Below are 19,189 nucleotides of genomic sequence, written 5' to 3' on the forward strand. Positions count from 1 at the left end.
AAAAAACCCCCAAATCGAACTGACTATGTCGCATTTTGTCCCTTTCTGATGTTACTTTCCTTTTGCTTTCAACTGGTCACAAGCATTTGAGCCCTGAATGAGCAAAATCAAAACAGGCAGACAAATTGTCACCATTTTTCTCTTCTCTCTTCTCTTCCTCTTCTCTTCTCTTCTCTTCTCTTCTCTTCTCTTCTCTTCTCTTCTCTTCTCTTCTCTTCTCTTCTCTTCTCTTCTCTTCTCTTCTCTTCTCTTCTCTTCTCTTCTCTTCTCTTCTCTTCTCTTCTCTTCTCTTCTCTTCTCTTCTCTTCTCTTCTCTTCTCTTCTCCTCCTCTCCTCTCCTCTCCTCTCCTCTCCTCTCCTCTCCTCTCCTCTCCTCTCCTCTCCTCTCCTCTCCTCTCCTCTCCTCTCCTCTCCTCTCCTCTCCTCTCCTCTCCTCTCCTCTCCTCTCAAGAAGAAATTACCATCCTTTGATCATTTTGGATGTAAAGCCAGTTACCCATTTATATTAGTTTTTGCCAAACATGTCCACCTTCGGAGGAAAAATGTTATTTAAGAAAAAAAATCTGGAAACAGGGAGGAACCCTCAGCTCAGTCAATCTCCTGGCGTGCCCCTAGCACAAGGGAGGCCACCAGCTCTTTTAAAGGGTTACCATGAAGAGTCTTGTGATGGGGACGTCCATCCTGGAGCTTCATTTCACCCATGTGTCTGCTCCAACCCTCACCTCCCTTCACATCACCTTGCTGAATTCAGATTTGTGCTGGTTCAATTTGCCGCCCTACAAATTGAGTTAACATTCAGATACCTTTTATAGCCATAGAAGGTGGGTGTTTAAATCAAATGAAGATGAATATATTTGCTGACATATAATTGTTTTCTTTAGTAATTGCACTCAGGTCTCTTTACATCTGATCGTTAATGCTAGGCAACAATTGTTTGTGAAATGTATTATTGTTTCTGATGAATCCTATGAAAAGTGACATTCTTGATTATTTTTGCCGTGCAGAAGATTGCACTGGGTTTTACTGCTAAGCAGTATGGATAGACCTTTCGCTGTCTTTTACCATTTAGCTTATACTAATAAATCAGAACGTGGTTTCTTCATGTGCTGAATCCTTTATCATGCACAAACACAAGAAAAGAGAGCTTTGGATGTTACAATTTCCCAAAGGTGTTTTCCTGGTTGTGGACTGTCCCAAGGAGTTGAGTGAGGGGCTGGAGACATCGGGGATACCCTGAACACCTTCCTAGTGGTGGAAGGAAGGTGTGACCATCCACAGGGCATGGGGACCTGGGCAGCCACACTCAGCATTCCCAAGGCTCCTTGTTCATTCATGGGATTTCAAGGTTTGTCTGTTGGTATTTTCCCCAGCTGTTGAATGGGAGGCAAAGGCTTTGCAGAAGCACAGTCTGATACCACAAGGGACATCCCAACACCTCTGCACCCGCTGAGGCTGGAGCGACAGCTGCCTGACCTGCAACGCTTCGAGCAGGAGACAACAGAAAAGCTTCAGAAGTGGCTGTGATGTTTCTCATAATTGGGACAGGATGTGCTCCATAGAATCATAGAATCATTTTGGCTGGAAGACACCCTCAAGATCATGGACCCCAACCATAATTTAACTCTAGCACTAGCCCGTGTCCCTAAGAACCTCATCTATGTGTCTTTTAAACCCCCCCAGGATGGTGACTCCAGCACTGCCCTGGGCAGCCTGTTCCAATGCCCCACAGCCTTTTCCATGAATAATTTTTTGTTAATACCCAATCTAAGCCTCCCCTGGCACAACTTGAGGCTGTTTCCTTTTGTCCTATCCCACTTTCCCAAGACAAACCCACAGCCAAAAGGAATCCAGAGGCAGGGGAATTTGAGAGGATGGGAGGATATAACATGCCCATTCCAGAGGACAGGGATACCTTCCCTCCATCATGGACCCTCCCACGCGTGCTGGCACCAGTGATGCTCAGTGCCGAGATGCAGCGAAAGCGCCCAGGGCACAGGACCCCATGGAGAGTCAGAAGGGCTGCGGATCTGGTGGTAAATCTCCCCTTTGCCAAAAAGCTCAGATCCCAGCGCAAAGCTGGGAGCAGGATCCTTGGGCTTGAAGGTGCTCAGAACACGCTGGGGCTGGGGAATCCCCTGACGCCACGCATATGGCCAGCGGCTGTGCCCACGTGTGGCCATCACCATAGGATGGGGACAATCATAAACCTCAGGGCCTCTGGGAGCAGGTAAGTGATCAAAGAGGGAAAGCAAGAAGGAGCACACACGCACGCCTCTCCATCCCTCCCAGCCTAATTGAGCTAATTAATTTAGCAAAGATACAGCGCACTGTAATTTGCCTAATTCAGTAAGAAGATACACAGCAGCAGCAGCAAGTCCTGCGAGCAAGAATCATGTTCCAGCGGGGCTGGTCCTGCCAGGGGCTGAGCAACATGCTTGCAAGTCCCAGCAGTGCCCGTCGCAGGCTCAGCACCACGCCGAGTCTGGCCCCTAACAGGTACAGATTACAAAAAAATAAGTCAAAGTTCCTCATTGCAGAGGCTGCAATTTCCAACCCGAATGAAGTCACTTGAAACCAAGCCTCTGATTGTCAAGAGCAGTTAAGCCCTCATCTGCTCTCACATGTTTATTCTCCCAGTGTTGGGGTCCCTTTGCTGTTGTGATTAGAAAGCTCCCGGCATAAGGGGCTTTGCAAAATTTCCCTCTTCTGGCATTTGATTTCTTTGCTTTTTCTCTCTCTCTTAAAGAAAATGTTGTGTGCTCATCAAAGGAGTTTTTCTGGATACGAATAAAGACGTGGGAACTGCCAAAATAGGAGACTGAAGTTAACAGGCAAATGCGTCCTGATTAGAAACCATTAAAAACCCTTCTGCAACTGGCACCGGCGCAGCAAAACAAGAGGGACTTCTATGCTGAAATGGAATGCAAAATAAAAATTACATCTCACTGAGGTCATTTCTTGCATGATGAATCTTGGGAAGAGAGGGGGTTCACTTCTTTCCCTGAGACATTCAGAAATTCAAAAATAAAAGGGTTTAATTCAGGTGAGCGCCAAGGCAGAGCAGCGCAGGCAGGATCCCAGGGCAGTGTTCATTTTGCCTTGTTTCTTTTCTCTCTATCTGGCAATCTTTAGGAAGAAAAAAATATCTTGACATTTTTGTTTCCTTATTTGCTTGTCTTCTCAATATGCCAAGAAAGAGACAAGACTATAACACAATCCCTGCTTTCAGCTAAAGACATATATTTGCCACCCAAACAGGCTGGTTTTTCCCTTTTAATGTAAACTATCACGTTTGCCCAAGTTATTACTAGAGATGCAGCAAGCCATGTCTATTTTAATCTGCTTGTTTATGAATATCCTTACATTTCCAAATTGCACAGGAGCTCTTTTGCTAAATACCCCTTTATTTTTCAGGTAAGATAATTTCTAGGACAACATGTCAGAAAGCCCAACACATCCCTTCAATTACTGTTGTACAGATTGTCTCTGAGCTACTGGACAATAAGGAGCTTTCAGGGAAGCATTAAGTAGATTTGCCCTCCAGTGTTTGCATTTCAGTAGAGCGACAGTTATTTTTGTAAATACAAATAAAAAGGAGAAAACGTACATAACGCCCTCCCCCAGCCCCAATAAAATAGACAGACATGGGCTAGACAACTGCTTATTATCGGAGAACTTTGAATCAGATAGGAAAACCAGAGTTTCTAATGTCTTCAAATGTCACAGCATTATGATTTATACCAGTACACAGTGTACCATGCTTCATTATAGAGGGAGAAAAAATATATTGAATTACAGAGCTAATGTCTTCCCCCTTTTTTTCAGACGGCCTCAGTACCAGTCTGAGCATATAAAATACATCATTAGTTGTTTTTAAGCTTGTCTCTAATGATGAAAAAAATAATGGGGCATGAAACCCAGACTTAACAAAACAAAAATACAAAACACAGCATTTTACAGGCTTTACGTAAACATAATGTGACAATGCACTTCCTTTCATTCTCTGCTATGACAGTTAATTCCAGACCAGGAAAACTGTCAAAAATGTTTAGTTCTGCTTGGGTTGAGTTAATTACAGGCCCTGGGGCTGTGTTGACTTTCTCCTGCTAATGGCACTGTGCTACAGGTAAAAATCCATTTGCAAGAATGTTTTCAGAGCTACAGATCTAATTTACTGAGTATCAAATATTTATGCCATTGCAATTAAAGTGACAACGTTCCACCCCTCTCCACCATGCAAGCTTGGGCTTTTTAATAGAATTTATTATACAGTAAACATTTGGTAAAAAGTTTTGCTCGAGCTTATAATGTAAAAGCTTTGAATATTTTATTGATTTTATTTCTTTTGCACTCAATCCCTATCAACACTGGAATGTTATGAACTTCTGCAGCACATAGAAGACCATTTTTTACTGTCAGAGCATTATAAGTTTGCATGTAAAGGCTGAGGCCGAAGGATGGAGCCTTTGTCATCGCTGCAGCTTTCACTGTCACGCAGGGAGGAAGAGGAGGAACAGCGGCAAAGAGGGAGGAAGAGCCAGGACAAGGCAGGAGTTGTAGCACGAGAGAAAGGCTTTTTCCTCATTAGATAACCAGTGGATTACTCTTGATTTACATCAGGATGGGCAGGACCCTTCCCTGGGGGCGCAGGATGCCCAAAGCCACCTGTGTCACAGCACTGGTAGATGAACCCCTGCTCCCCACGTGAGCCGTGGGGTGTTAATGAGCACGTGGGAAGTCAGTGAGGTTAATCATAAAGTCATTTGGGTTGGGAGAGACTCTTAAGGTCATCCAGTCCAACCATAACCTAAATCTAGCACTAAATCATGTCCCTAAGATCCTCATCTATACGTCTTTCAGCTGAGGCTCTGGATGACGTAGGTGGAAGCAGAAGATGTCCAAGGGAGGGCTTTCCTTTCTCCTGTGTCATTTTGTTTTGTTGTCTGGGTTTTTTTGACAGCAGAGATCAGGCTACAAATTCCACACTAAAAGCACTGTGTGCAACTCAGCTCTGTGCAGCCATCCCTGTTCTTACCGGGAGAACATTTGCCCATTACTTGACTCTGTTTGCCATAAACTTGGTAGGTAACTGTTATTTTTCTTTGTTCACGTAAAGGATTTGACAAATCTGCTCAGGCTTATCTGCTTTCCCTGGAGATATTTCTAAGTCGCAGAGAGAAAAACAACAAAAACAACTGGTTTTGAGCACCCACTTTAAAAAACCATTTTTGGTTAAAATCCTAAGTGCTCTCTGCAAAGAAAAGGGCTGTGCAAAAGGCAAGAAAACAGGGTGAGGGGCCACCAAAAGTTGCCCGTTCTGCTTTAGGAGCAGCCGATGGCTGATGCATCCACACCAGCCCTGGCTGGTGGCCCATGGCCATTGGATTAGGGATGCTATAGGGATATTGGCAACATCGCCCTGACAACTTGTTGTCCATGACTTGTGCCAGCCCTTTCTGACCCCACCGATACCACCTGCCTCCACCGCCTCCTCGGGGCAGGCAGCTCCAGAAATCCGCAGTGACGAGCCGTGCTTTCTTCGACTTGTTTTTAAACCAATCTCCCACTAGCTTTATTGAATTTCCCTAGAGCTGCTCTGCGGCTTCTCGCCCTCTGCACTGCTCCTTTGTCCTTTTGCCTCGTTTGTATGTAGTTCTTTTCTTGAAGGCAAACATCCACGTAGGGGGGCGATTCGACTTGTTCCTCCTAATGTGCCAAGCCTGACCCAGTAGAGGGGATGTCCCACCACTACCTACTGAATCAAGATTAATCAGGCCAGCATTGCTCTCCATGGGTTGCGAGGCTGGTTGCTCTTCTGTCACGTCCAAAAGTGCTATCTCTTCATCTGGCCCCAATGAGGCACCAACCTGGCCGTCGCGTGGGTTACTGACATTTCCCACAGTCGTGACCTGGTCTAAATTTGCAGCTTCTTCATCCCACTTAACATTTCCTCGCCACTGTTGTCAGGGTAGTACCGTCCTGTAGCACATTTTTATTATTAGACCTTGGGTTTTCCACCCACAGGGATCCCCTAGGGCTCCTCTTTCCACCTAGCATTGTAATTATTTTCTTCTTTATATTATCACCTTCTCTGCCAACCTCTGACTGTCCTGCTCTGTCATTCTCATAATGCTGGTAAGAGCAACTCCACATGTCTTGGATTATCCTCTGTCTATCAGAGCTCCTTGCTGCCCACTGCGTTGGCACTGGCGTTGATGCCAAGCAGCCCAGTTTTACCTGCAGACCTCTGATACTGACATGGGAGCTCGTGGCTGTTTTGCTACAGTTCTGGTTCCCCATGCTAAAGCTGCCAGTCAGCTGGATCACGGGTTGCCTCATTTGCCACTTGTGTTTATTTTAATTGTGATGCTCATGCACAGCAGGAAAGCCAAGTGGGTGGGAAAACTCTTGTGAGCTGAACGGAGAAAAGAGATGAAAGAAGGAAAGTGATGAAGCAGTGTGGTATTGCAGGGGCTTCGGTGAGGGGCTGGGATGTTGTTCCTGCTCTCTCTGCAGCAGGAGCAGAAGCTTCTGCCTGAAGCTGAGCTTAGAGCCGCCTCATGGAGCAGGCCGGCTGATGTCAGGGATGTTCAACCTGAAAAGTCAGGATTTAGGCCAGGATTTCCAACCATGAGAGGAGAGGACAAGACCAGCTAGGATGTGCCCCAATGTGGGATAATTTGTTTGCTCCCTGCCTCTGGCCGGTCTCTATATGGTGGCAGCAGACCGGGTGGAGGGGGCACTGCAGACGGTAACCAGCAGCACTGGAGGTGGTTGTACAGCCCAACCGAGTCCTCACAGTACAAATGACACTGTACAAGCTCTGGTCACATCTACAGCAAGGTCCCTTCTGGGTGAAGGATGCTCAGAAAGCACTCAGGTCTAGCCAGGCACCGTGGCTGCACTGCTGGCAGCACAGGGCTCTCGAGTGCCCACCACGATGATTACTGTGCTCCACAAGCACTTCCAGTCACTTGACCTTCATCCTCCTGCCTCTCTGCATGCCTGAGACGGGCACTAATCACTTCAAAACCCAACCACTGTCATGTCTTGTTACTTAAACATCAGCTCTGCCAGTTGCACGTTTACATCCTCAGCATTGACTCAGCTAATGTATCTGTCGTTTAAGCGCTAGCAATCTGCCAGAAATAATACTTGATACAGCAGCTATCAAGGGGCAGAGACTCATGGCTTTTGGTTGCAGGGAGTGGTTGTCCCAAGCAGGGCTTCTGGCAGGTCCCAACCATGGACCTTTGCAGGATGCAGGCAAGCAGCACGTTCTCAGGTGCTGTGATGTGCGATGCTCCTGAGCCCCTGCAGCCGTCCTAGGGAAAGACAAGAAGAGAACCCAAGATGATGTGGGATGAGTTCTGCTTGAGGGGGTTGTCATGGGGTCAGGGTCAAACTGAGTATGGTAGGACACCTGGGAAGGGGCTGGAGATCTTCTGGAGCACAGATCAGAGCTTCTTTAAGAAGCTGCCCCTATCTGGTCCCTGTGCTGGGAGGCTGGTGCCTGAAGAGTCCTCCTGAGCTGTCGCAGTGGGAAGAGTTCATGTTCTGCCTTCGTCGCTGACTTGTTTTCATGAAAGTTTAATGCATCTCCTCTCTCTCCCTGGAAGCGAGCTGGCTCCTGTGTCCCCGCACGGAACAGCAGCAAGGCTGCATGGCTGGTGAGGATGGAGCCAGCCCTGCCTCCCGCAGCCCCGCTCCTCCCTGCCTGGGACCGAGCAGCACAGCGGAGATCAGAGAAAAGATCTTCGGCTAAATCCTCCCCGCAGGTGAGGTGCATGTGTAACGAGGAGGTTCAGCACTGCTACTGAAATTACTGGGGTCATGGCTCGGAGGAACTTGTCTGAGGTCTTACTACGCTTTAGGAAGCAGGCAGACTTAATGAAATCTTTAATTTGTCAGTAAATGCTACTGTATGAAGTGTAATTAATGGATTTACTAGAGCTGGATGTAGCCCAAACTGAAATATAAGCACTCAGGGAGCTGGCTGGGAGCAGTGTCCTCTATACTACTTAATTATAAGGTCACTGCCGGAGTGGTGGGAGCTTCGCTGAGTCTACAACTCAGGACAAATCTTGCCAGCTCTCATGGACACTCCTGGCCTCCCCAAAGCTCTTTGTGACCAAATACCATCCCACTTCTGTCCTGAAGCGATTAAAGATATCAGCCTCTTGTAGCTGAAGGCAAACAGCTTCAGACATGAAAATGAATCCACCCACAGTGGTGAGTTCAGGCAAAGAGACAGGAAAAGCTTCTCAAAGCTTCTCTTCTCAAGAATATCTACTAAACTGAATGTTCTTGCATTCAGGATGTCCAGCAGAAGACCTCACCCCAATTTTTCAGGCCCAAAGAGCACTCACATCTCACTTCTCTTCCTGGAGGTACTTGAGGACCTCAGTGTATGGTGCACAACACCCTGGTCTGCATGGTGTGGAGGGACAGTGCAAACACCTTGTGTCACCAGCCAGCCTGGGCAGAGCTGCTCAACCCTGCTCATTGCACATGGAGGGAGATCCCAGCTCCCCGTGATATTTACCCTTTCCACCAGGCTTTCCCAAGGGAAATCTGGCTTCCCAGCACCTGCAGCTCTCAAACAGCAAGTCTCTGATGACGATTTCATTGCACACCTTCCTTTCACTTTACCTCATTCCCTTCACTTCCAGAGCCGCCGGTTGTTTGAAGGGCAGCCTTGGAGTAGAGATAGCCCTTCTCTTGGGAAGGACATGCTCCTTGGGTGACCTCATGTCTCCAACTGGAGAACTTATTCAGCCAGGCCATCTCTAACTCTCATTTGGTACCTGTCTAAAGCCCAGCAGAGGTGGATTCCCAGTTATTTTATGAAAATAATAAATAATGGCCAGAAAATGTCAAGCAATGGACAAGAGAAAAAGACAGACACAGGCACAAGTCTCCTGTAACCTGCTACGTCCCCAAACGAGAACATGTATTCTCTGCAGCATATTTCAAAAAACCCAAAGCCCATTATGAGGAACAATCAGCAGCCGATTTTAATAGATGCATTTTGCACTCAGCTGTCAACATCTGTGTTTCTCTATTAGAAATGCAGAATGAACGAGCCTCAGAATTACAGCTGTGAGGGCCTGGGAGGCCCAGCACAGCTCTGCGTGCTGCCATCCCTCCTCTCCTCCTTGGGAAAGTCTGTCCCTCCAGTGCCGGAGCTGGTGCTGACACTGCTCCCCATGCATCGTCCTGCACCCCTCATCTCTCCTGGCCACAGATGTGCTGGTCCAGGACCTCCCGCGGGTTGTGGGAGATGTCGCCAGGGGTGGGAGATGTCAGATGGGGGGAGAAATGGACACTTGGGGTGCCCAGGGTGGGGGACAGGACCAGCAGCTAAGTTGCACCCCAGAACAGCCCCAAATCATGTCGAGAGGAAAGGGGGAAGAAGAGGGTGTGGATCAGAGGTGTCCAGTCATGAACGGGCTGCCGTCCCCACGTGAGCAGCTCACTGAGCAGAGGGGCTGAGCTGGAGGAACCCGACAGGATGTGGGAACCCATGAGCTGGCAGGATAATTACTTTTTTAATCAAGTCTTTTCAAAACATCTAATTTTATTACTTTATTCTTCCATTTCAATAGCAGACCGATTAAGATGGAATCTTAAAGGAATTCTTCACAACAGTAATAATGTCTCTTATCGCAAGAGGCAGTCTCTGTCTGCTCCGTCCTGCAAATTCTCAGCATTTGAATATTAAATATATTCAATATATCAAAAACCCCCATTTCATTCCAGAAAAATAATAAAGAAAAAAAACCCCACGCATATAACATAGATTTCCCTTCTTTCTGCTGAAAAAAACCCAATTAAATAGCACCCAACTCTTTTCCCCTCCAAACTGCCTTCTCAGGGAGGGAGTCGGGACAGTGGGGACCACAGGAGAAACCGCCAGCAGCTGTCAGGCCAGGCGCTCGCTCAGATGGAAAACGAAGCTTTCCAAAGATCTGGTGCTATAGATACCACCCAAGATGTGCTGCTTCGCTTGGAGGAGGTGTGGGCTGGGTTGGTGACTCCCCATGTGGTGGCTCAGAGAAAGCATCTCTGCCACATTCAGAGGCTGGTGCAGGGAGGAGGATGCCAGCACTGGTCCCCAGCACAGCACGGGGATGCAGGGGGAGGATGTCAGCCAGTATCGTAGCATCATTTTGGTTGGAAGAGACCCTCAAGATCATCAAATCCAACCATAACCCAACCCTGGTACTAATCCACGTCTCTAAGAATTTGATCTATACATCTGTTCAACCCCTCCAGGTTGGTGACTCCACCCCTGCCCTGGGCAGCCTGTTCCAACGCCCCACAGCCCTTGGGGAAGAAATTGTTCCTAATATCCAATCTGGACCTTCCCTGGTGCAACTTGAGGTCATTTCCTCTCATTCTCCCTCACTACAACCTCCTTTCAGCAATATCCAGGTCAGTGTTTGTTTTGATCACAAGAAGAGACAGTGCTATGTAAATCCAGGGGGCATCAGAGTGCTCCCAAATAACACAGGCTCTGTTTGCACCCCTGTTCTTCTCCAGGATCATAAATGGTGAAAGGAGAAGTGGACAGGAGGGGAGAGTGAGAGTCACGGGGAAGGAGGAATGTGTTTGCTGTGTGATTTTGGGTTGTTTGTGACAACTCGGTGCTGAGCTCACCTTTCAGAGCTCAGGCTGCTGGGCATGTAGACTAAATGGAAGGGAAAAGGAAAAAACCCCAAGCCTTGTTTTGAAAGACTGCACAAGGAAATAACATAAAATGTTGGAAATAAATACAGATGACCCTGAACTGCTGCCTCATTCCAAAAGCACACAAGTAATTTCCTAGCTTGTTTTGCTTTGCTTTGCTTTTTAAAGGAAAGAGGTAAAAACAAATTCTCCTGTGTCAAACATCCTTTGGATGATTTCCCTTCCTGCCCTGATTCTGTCTGGATCTGCCACGGAAGATTCTATGTAAGAGTCCCAGGTATTCCCTGGGACAAATCCACATCTCCATCGCCTGGTACCTGTGAGCACCATGCCCAGCTCTGCAAAAGCAGGTGGGAAATGCTCCATGTGAGTCGCTGAGAAGCTGGATCCTGCTCTCCCGTGCGCCCATCCCGCAGCACCAGCCTGGTTCTGGTAGCTGCCGCTGGGAAGGTGCCTCCAGGAGCCACGTCTGGCACCACCATGTCACGGGAGCAAGGACCAGCCAGCCCTCCCCACCTCTGAGAACTGACTCCAGAGGTCTGACAGCCAATTGCATCCCAAGCCTTGGTGGAAAGCAATGGGAAGCAGCAGTGATGTAGACACTTTCCTGTGATTTCACACCTTTTTGCCCATTTCCCCAGGTATCAGCCGTTGCCAACACCCACCCAGGGCACTGCTAGTTTCAGATCTGAAAATGGCCTTTTCCAAAGCAAAGGAGTATCCAGCTATTTCTGAAGAACCAGGGTAAAGTGCCTGAGGTTCTTGAAAGGTGAAGGATAACTCAGGTGTTGGACTGCAGGAGCAACCCTCAGTCCAGATGCTTTTGTTCTTGTCATCCATAGATGAGTTAATCTCAAGGAATCTGCATAGCTTCGCTGTGCCTCAGTTTTCCCATCAGTAGGATGGCATTTTTCATCCTCCCTTGGGTACCACTTCCCTGGACTGCCTGCAAAACCAGCTGTGGGGGATCTGGGGTGCACGTCTGGCCTGTAGATAGCCATTTTCCATCAATCTGCAAGACTCCTCCCCATGTACAGCATGAACTTTTGAGGCACGACGACCTCATAAGAAATACCCCCTTTTCAGCAGTTAACACAACAAGATGTCAACAATATCATCTATTTTTCAAGGTGAGCCCTGAATTTGGATCGGTTGTCTAATGACATAATTTTCTAGCCTGTAATGGCTTCCCCTCTGCATCGATACTCCCTTAAGATGAGTAATTTTGAATTGATGTCAATCTCTAATAGACTTTCCTCAGGCTCCCCTTAGAGTAGCTGCCTGAGCTGCCTCTTAGAGATTAAAATCTACTCGAGCCTGCCCAGCAGCAGTTCGTCAATGACAGTTGTTTCATTAGTTGATGCAAACCCACTTAAAATAAATTCTAATTAAACCAGAAACCGAAATAATATATTTTTGGAACACTCCTATGCTGGTGGCACACTCTGCTCCACGCTTTGCTTCCAGACCTGTTATTACTCAGTCCCCCGCCTTGTCACTGGAGATGCGCTATCAGACGATGCTAAATAAATAGCGCTTTCGTTAAAGTCTTTGGCAATCCAGCAGCAGATTGAATTATTTGTTCCTCGGGGTTTCCTGCGCACATGAGCAAGAAAAGGGAAGAGAAGAGGAAAAGAAGAGGGAGAGGGAGAGGGAGAGGGAGAGGGAGAGGGAGAGGGAGAGGGAGAGGGAGAGGGAGAGGGAGAGGGAGAGGGAGAGGAGAGGAGAGGAGAGGAGAGGAGAGGAGAGGAGAGGAGAGGAGAGGAGAGGAGAGGAGAGGAGAGGAGAGGAGAGGAGAGGAGAGGAGAGGAGAGGAGTTTAGCAGGCAAATATGTCACAGGTAGAGAAATTGTCACCGCCTGATGTGGACAAACTGGTGGCACCGGCACCCGGTGGCAGGGGGGCAGTGGGAGACCCCGTGGGAGCTGCCAGGTTGGGTTGTGTCTCCATCTCCCAGCTCCGCCAGTTCAATCAGCCCCAAACCCCATCCCCTGACCCGCAGCGCTGCAGGAACGAGCTGGGACAGACTCTTGCCACCATTTATTTATTTCTTTTTCAGGAATAGTTCCCACAGCACATCATTTTAGAAATGCAAATGGGTTTGCCTGCAGATTTTCAGGCAGGTGCCAGGGAAGGAGAGAGAGAGACAGAGAGGAATGCTCTGATTTTATCAAAATCGGTTTTCCTGCCCAGGGGAGGATGGAAAGCAGCTACTCAGCCTCAGGAAGACGATTCTATTTAAACCACGGGATCATGTCGTAGCTACTTCTTATTTACCAGACTGGAAAGTTACATTAAGAAGTTATCACTTATCTTGCAGGAGAACAGATTAAGAGTGAAGGACCGTTCCCTGGTTTGCATACAGCTGCACTTCCCAGGTTACTAAAAAGACAATTGATGTACCAGTTCAGGAAGAAATATGATTTTCATTATGATACGCAGGCATCAGGGATTGTATTCTAATGGTCTCCTGTCACCAGTGAAGAGCAAAATGGCCTGTGACCACTGTAATGGAAAAAAAGGTTTCTGTGATATTTTGCATAGCGTGGAGGGCTTTTTGTGTTTGGCTTTCTTTTATTTTTCTTGCTTGTAACATCCTGATGGCGGTATGAAGGGGAACAGCACCAATTTTTACTAGATAAGGGATTTTTGGTCTCATAGTGAGAAACTTCTCCCCGCTCACAAAGTATATTTATATCTGAAATTGACTTTTTAGTTAACTAGAAGATGAAATACTGGGTCTCATTTTCAGCAGCCCAGGGGGGCTCCTGGGACCTGCTCTCCACGCACACCTATCTGAGCAGGTGAAATTATTGTGTGGGGTTACCTGACATCACACCTCTCCTTTGGGATCCTTTCAAGCTTTTCTGACAATGTTTTGTGCCCGTAGGCTCGAGGCTGTAGGAAAACACCAAAGAACAAAAATCGATGGTTGTGATTTAAGTGTTGTCTCCCTTCCCTATGAAACACAGGAGTTGCACCCAAATCAATTAAGAATGGCCCCAGATCCTCACTTGAACATGCAGGCACTGACCCCGTCCTCTTCCCGCAACTTTCAGTCGCTTAATGGAAAGAAAATGTGAGGACGGACACTTCAGGAAAGCAGAGATGTGTTTTATCACAGTAAATGGGATCCTCCGGCATCCCGCCCTTGCCGCGCTCTTGGCTGGGTACCAGCACCAGCCCATCTAGAGGTAGGAACGCACAGATGGCTCACACCGCCCATACGAACCGACAGCTATACTGGAATACTGGCTATTCCACACAAGTGATTCAGGAATAATTCGCAGAGCGGGAGGAAGAGTTCCCAACTGCATTTGTGAATTACATAAATCCTATAAACTGATAAATTTAAGAATTTCACTATTAGCTTCAGCATAGCAACACGGAAGATGTGGAAGATGCAACGGTAAATGGTTTGCTGTGATTTTTTTTCTCCTGTTTAATTACTCGACTGCTGGAAAAACTAAAACGTGTTTCAAAAGTAACTTGAATTCCCCCGTCACTAGAGAGCACACAGCCCTTCCCATCTTGTGGACTTCCAGACAGCTGGGCTGAGCAGCTTTCCTTTAAACCCGCCTAAGTTAAAGACAAACAATTTAGGTCCATTGATCTGTAGCTGCGGAGCCTCCTGTTTAAACTCAGAGAGATGGAAGAAGCATAAAGCTAGTGCATAGGATTTTCTTTGCATTGCTTAGATTAAAGGACATCAGGATGAGTGGGTTTGTGTGATGATCAAAAGATTTAACACACTCTGCACCTGTCACAGGTACGAGCTCAATTCCTTATAGATAAAAACAGAGAGGAGCTGGCATAGCATGAGAGACTTACAGGAAAGGATGTGCAGGGAGTATATGTAAAGCAGGCTGCATTAATATAGGATTAAATGTTAGTATTATATGATAAAATGCTAATTTTGCTTAATTAGGCCATTCCTAGCATAGGACTCCTGTTGATCAGAGCACTCCCTAGCAGATAAAGGGGTTGATAAGGAATTGTCTTCATAGAAATACGAGAAAGTTTCTAAACACTGATTTGGGAAAAAAATGGCTGCATAGATTAATGCCGTTTGCACTAAGGATCTGTGGCCTGACTGGGATGCAGTAAATGGGAAACTCTAATTTTCTTATCTCAATTTGCTATTTTACTCTTCCTCCGCAGGTTCTGACTTGCTCTCTGCTTAAACAGGTCCTAAAACCAGACTGGAAATCTGGAGGCTGCTGGGAGGTCCTAAAACCAGACTGGAAATCTGGAGGCTGCTGGGAGGTCCTAAAACCAGACTGGAAATCTGGAGGCTGCTGGCAGGTCCTAAAACCAGACTGGAAATCTGGAGGCTGCTGGGAGGTGAACAGCGTGGGCTTGCGCTCCCCAGGGCTGATGGTGAGGTGTGTTCCCATGACCGACATTTCGTGAGAGCTGAACTCAGCTCGAGCAATTGTTGTGTTCCTCAAGGATCCTTTTTTGCAGTTTTTACCAGTTAAACAAGCTCACACCACGCAGTCCCCCTCCCACAGCCTCAGCAGCTCTCCGATGCTTGGGGTTTCCCACTCTTGTATCTGCAACAACCCTCAAGCTGAGAAATGATCTGTGCAGGGGGAGAGGACCCTGAGCACAGTGTGCGGCTGATGGGAGGGAAACAGAGACCCGGGTGATGCTCACCCCCATGCATCAGCCCTGCTCTGTGATCGCCACTCTTGCCACCCGGTTTGAATTCTCATCTGCCAGGGTTTGGCTGAAACCGGTGCAGCTGGAGCCAAATTTCCACATCCCGGGGAAAAATCTTGCGAGCTGCAATATGAGAAGTCAACCTCTCTGAAAAGGAATCATTTGTCAAGAGATCTTCTAGCACTAAATTCACATTTCTACATGCTTGCAGCAAGTTAAAGATAAATAAATTCAGTATAACAACTAGGCAATTAAACAATGCCCAGATAAAGATGGAAACGGGCAGGATGCCAAGGAACAGGCAGTTGGGTGATGCTAATTTTGCGATACATTGCATTTTATACTATTTCTTTCGCATTACACATGTCAGATCACTCTCACTGGCCTGTCATATCCCCAGTCCCCCAATGGCACTAACAGAGAGGGGGAGAATGAGCTGACGACGAGATGTGGGGCAGGTGCAGTGTCTTCTTCTCAGACTATGGCCAGTGTTTTGCTTTGCTATTCAAGGACACTAAGGTCAGTTCCAAAGTTTTTGTTTCTCTAAGAATTAACTCCTTAACTTCCAAAACCTGTACTGGACATAAAACCCATTTCAAAAAACAGGGAGGTTTAAGCAGGAAGATGTATTTAAGCAGGAAGATGTACACACAGGGACAAAGCAGAGGTTTCAGGCTACCCTGGCATCCTATGGAGCAGACAGTGCAGATGTGCTTCTTGTGCTTTCATCTGCATGGACCATCCCTGGGTCATTGCCACACTGTGCACAAGCACCCTCTGCCACGGGGGAATCGCAGGGACCTGGAGGCAATGCTCACACTCAGTTTTTTGAATTATCCAAGTTATTATCAAGTTATCCAAAAGAGTAAATGGCTCAGTGATGCGTTTTGGAAAAAGCAGCATCAGCCTTGGAGGAGATCGCGGATATCAAGCAATCTGATTATTTAACTAGAGATCTGATCTGCCTTGGATGACAAAATAGCTTGCCCTGGATGTAACTTGTCCTTCCACGACATTTGCAAACCTGTGCCTAAACCCTCTCTGCCAGTCAGTCGCCCTTTCAGCTCTGCTTTTCAGCCCTGTTGTGAGCATTGCTGGTGGCACCGAGCCAGCCCGGCGCAGAACACGCGGTGCTAAAGGAACTTCGAGAAGGGCATGGAAGCAGCAGCACTTTGCTCACCCTGTACTGGGGGTTGTTTCCCATGCAGGGTAAAGACAATGACCTAAGGGCAACAGCTGTCCATAACAGCACACACCGATCCCCACCGATTTCTGGTCCCAGCCTGTGGACCTCCGTTCAATAGGTGGTTGAGCCATTAGACAACACAAGCAGGTTTTCTTGTTCTTATTTTGGCAAGAACTCCATGGAAGCAACAAATTTCAGGCAGAAACTTTGTGTCTGTTCAGCTGCTGATGCCTGACTGACTGACAGTGCTTGAGCAGCTGATCAACATGCCCAAGAGAAGCATCTCCTTAAACATCTCCAGTGGCCAGATAATTTCCTCCTGGGTCCAGCCCTTTGCAAAACCATCCCTCCTTCCCAATGTCTGATGTTCAGAGGGGATAAAGAAACAGCCACTGCAAGCAACCAGCACAACATCGAGCTGGGGGCACCATGGGCAGCCCCAACCACCACCGGGAAATGCAGCCAGCCCAGTGCTGAGCTTGGAAAGGGTTATTCTTCACAGAGGAAAAGGAATATTTCAAACTGCAAAACTTCCTTTGACAGGGTTGTCTTTTAATTACCCTGTGGAATGATAAAATCCCAGCACTGAAAATGTGTCTTTACAAAGCTCTAGCTGGAGTAATTAGTCCCATGCCTGGCTCTCCTGAGAGATTACTGCTGCCTTCTTTTCAGATTACTTACCCAAATAGAAGTGGAATCATTGCTATGTTTGACAGTGAGATATAAAATATCAGATAAAGCTGTTAAAATACTGTTTCACACGCTGTGTTTCTGCAGAGTAAGGAAGCATCTGCTCTCTCAGTATCTACAGCAGAGCCGAGCAAAAAATTCACAGCTAAGGGCTGAAACGGTGAATCTCTCTTCTTTTTTTATTCCTGGCCATTTCTTTAAAGATCCAAGTAACCCAGAATTTAGTCATTACTCAAACAACTCCAACAACATAATTTGCAGCTGCTGTCCATTTTAAGGTTTGAACATGCTCACGGAGTTTTAGGTCTGATGAGTCCCCTGCTATAATCTCAGCAACCCAGCTGGAATACTTCTGTGACAAAGGCAAAGTTACTCAGTGGTAGCGCTGAAGCCTGAAAAATCCAAGTTTTGTACCGCCATGTGGACATAGCAGGTGGAGACCTCTGTAAAAGCATCTCACTTTGTGTACAGAAGTGCTTACAGGGGATGCAAGATGTAGGCAGTGTCCCTACTCTTATATACTTCTTGGTGTGAGCTCAGAAGGAAGTTTCTCATTACATATGGCATAGATTTGCAGTGAAATATCCCTTAAAGAAGTTATGGTTGCTATTTATTACTCCCTGGAAAAAGGAATCTTTCTTTGGGAATTAGAGCCCTTGCTACACTATGGCAGGCTGTTCAGCTTACAGTGCTCAAAAAATGCATTACTGACAATCCTCATCAGTTGCCAAGCTGTTGTACAGATCATACCCTGGCTATCTCGTTCTTTTCTTACCCACAGGGTAAATATATACCCATGTATGAGTATTTCCTAGGCTTGGTGTAAATGGTGTCCTCGCTGCAGGCGCAGGGTGCGCGCTGTTGATGCAGCAGCTCCATCCCAGAAGCAGTGTCCCAGACTTGCCTTCTTCATCGTCTGTTCCTTGCCACCTCAGATAAATATTACTCTGTAGTTCTCTCATTCCTTCCAAGGCAGATTTTGTGTCTCACTGACTTCTAATATAACCCAGCATCACAATGGAGCCATCCCCTGGGACACCAGGGAGGTGCAGATTGCTCCTAGGATGAGGAACCACCAACTATCCTGTCCCTGGGGAAATTAAAATCATCCTAACACCTTCCACGAGTGGACTTTATGGGTCAGAATTGTGCTCTGAAGGTCTCTAGTCAAGCCTATGTGTTCCAGTATGTCCAGCTGGAGTAAGTTCCTCCGAGTCTTGTTCAGTCAAGTTCTGATTATCTCCAGGAACAGACTCCACAGTTTCCCTGAGCCCCAGTTCCAGTATTTCACCACTACTGGTGATAAAATTATTAAGGAGAACTTCCCTTGCCCTTGTCCTCCCCCTGTGTTCTCCAGAAAGAGCCTGGCCCCATCTGCCATCCCATCTGCTTCTCCCCAGGCAGCAATTAATTCTCCCCTCACCTTCTCTATGTCCCTCAGCCTCCCTTCTCCATGCCACGCTCCATCCCTGCCCACCTTGGCAGCCTGTGCTGGACCCGCTCCAGCAGACCAGCACCTTCCTTGTCCTGGGGAGCCCCAAAACAGGCACAATATGAAACAGAACTGATTTCCCACACCGGGAGTCGAACCCGGGCTGCCTGGGTGAAAACCAGGAATCCTGACCGCTGGACCATGTGGGACCACAGCTACCACTGCCACCTGCCTGGCTCTGGACCTGCAGGGACAGTCTTGCCCCTGGGTTCGTGCACCTACAGCCATCCCCAGCATCACCCCATCCTTTTCTTTCCTGTCGCATCCCACAGCTTGGAGGGGAAAAAACCTGCCGTGTAAAAAAAGGCAACAGCCTGAGCTCTTTGATCCAGCTGGGGATTCTCCATCCCAGGGCTCACGGTGGGACCGGCAGAGTCCATGCAAGCCCGGTCCCACGGGAGCATTGCTGCACGAAGCGCTCCCGGACCGCAGTTCACACACCCGCCCGCACGCAGGTCCTCGCA

At 47.5% G+C, this 19,189-nt stretch overlaps 1 non-coding gene across 1 annotated transcript; it reads right to left on the reverse strand.

The window, feature by feature from the left end:
* Positions 1 to 18,802: 18,802 nt before the first annotated feature.
* TRNAE-UUC (transfer RNA glutamic acid (anticodon UUC)) lies at positions 18,803 to 18,874 on the reverse strand. Its single transcript has one exon. It is a non-coding gene; the product is annotated as a tRNA-Glu (tRNA).
* Between the last annotated feature and the right edge of the window lie 315 nt (positions 18,875 to 19,189).

Source organism: Patagioenas fasciata, chromosome 16, assembly GCF_037038585.1.
Source record: "Patagioenas fasciata isolate bPatFas1 chromosome 16, bPatFas1.hap1, whole genome shotgun sequence".
NCBI classification, from domain to species: Eukaryota; Metazoa; Chordata; class Aves; order Columbiformes; family Columbidae; genus Patagioenas; species Patagioenas fasciata.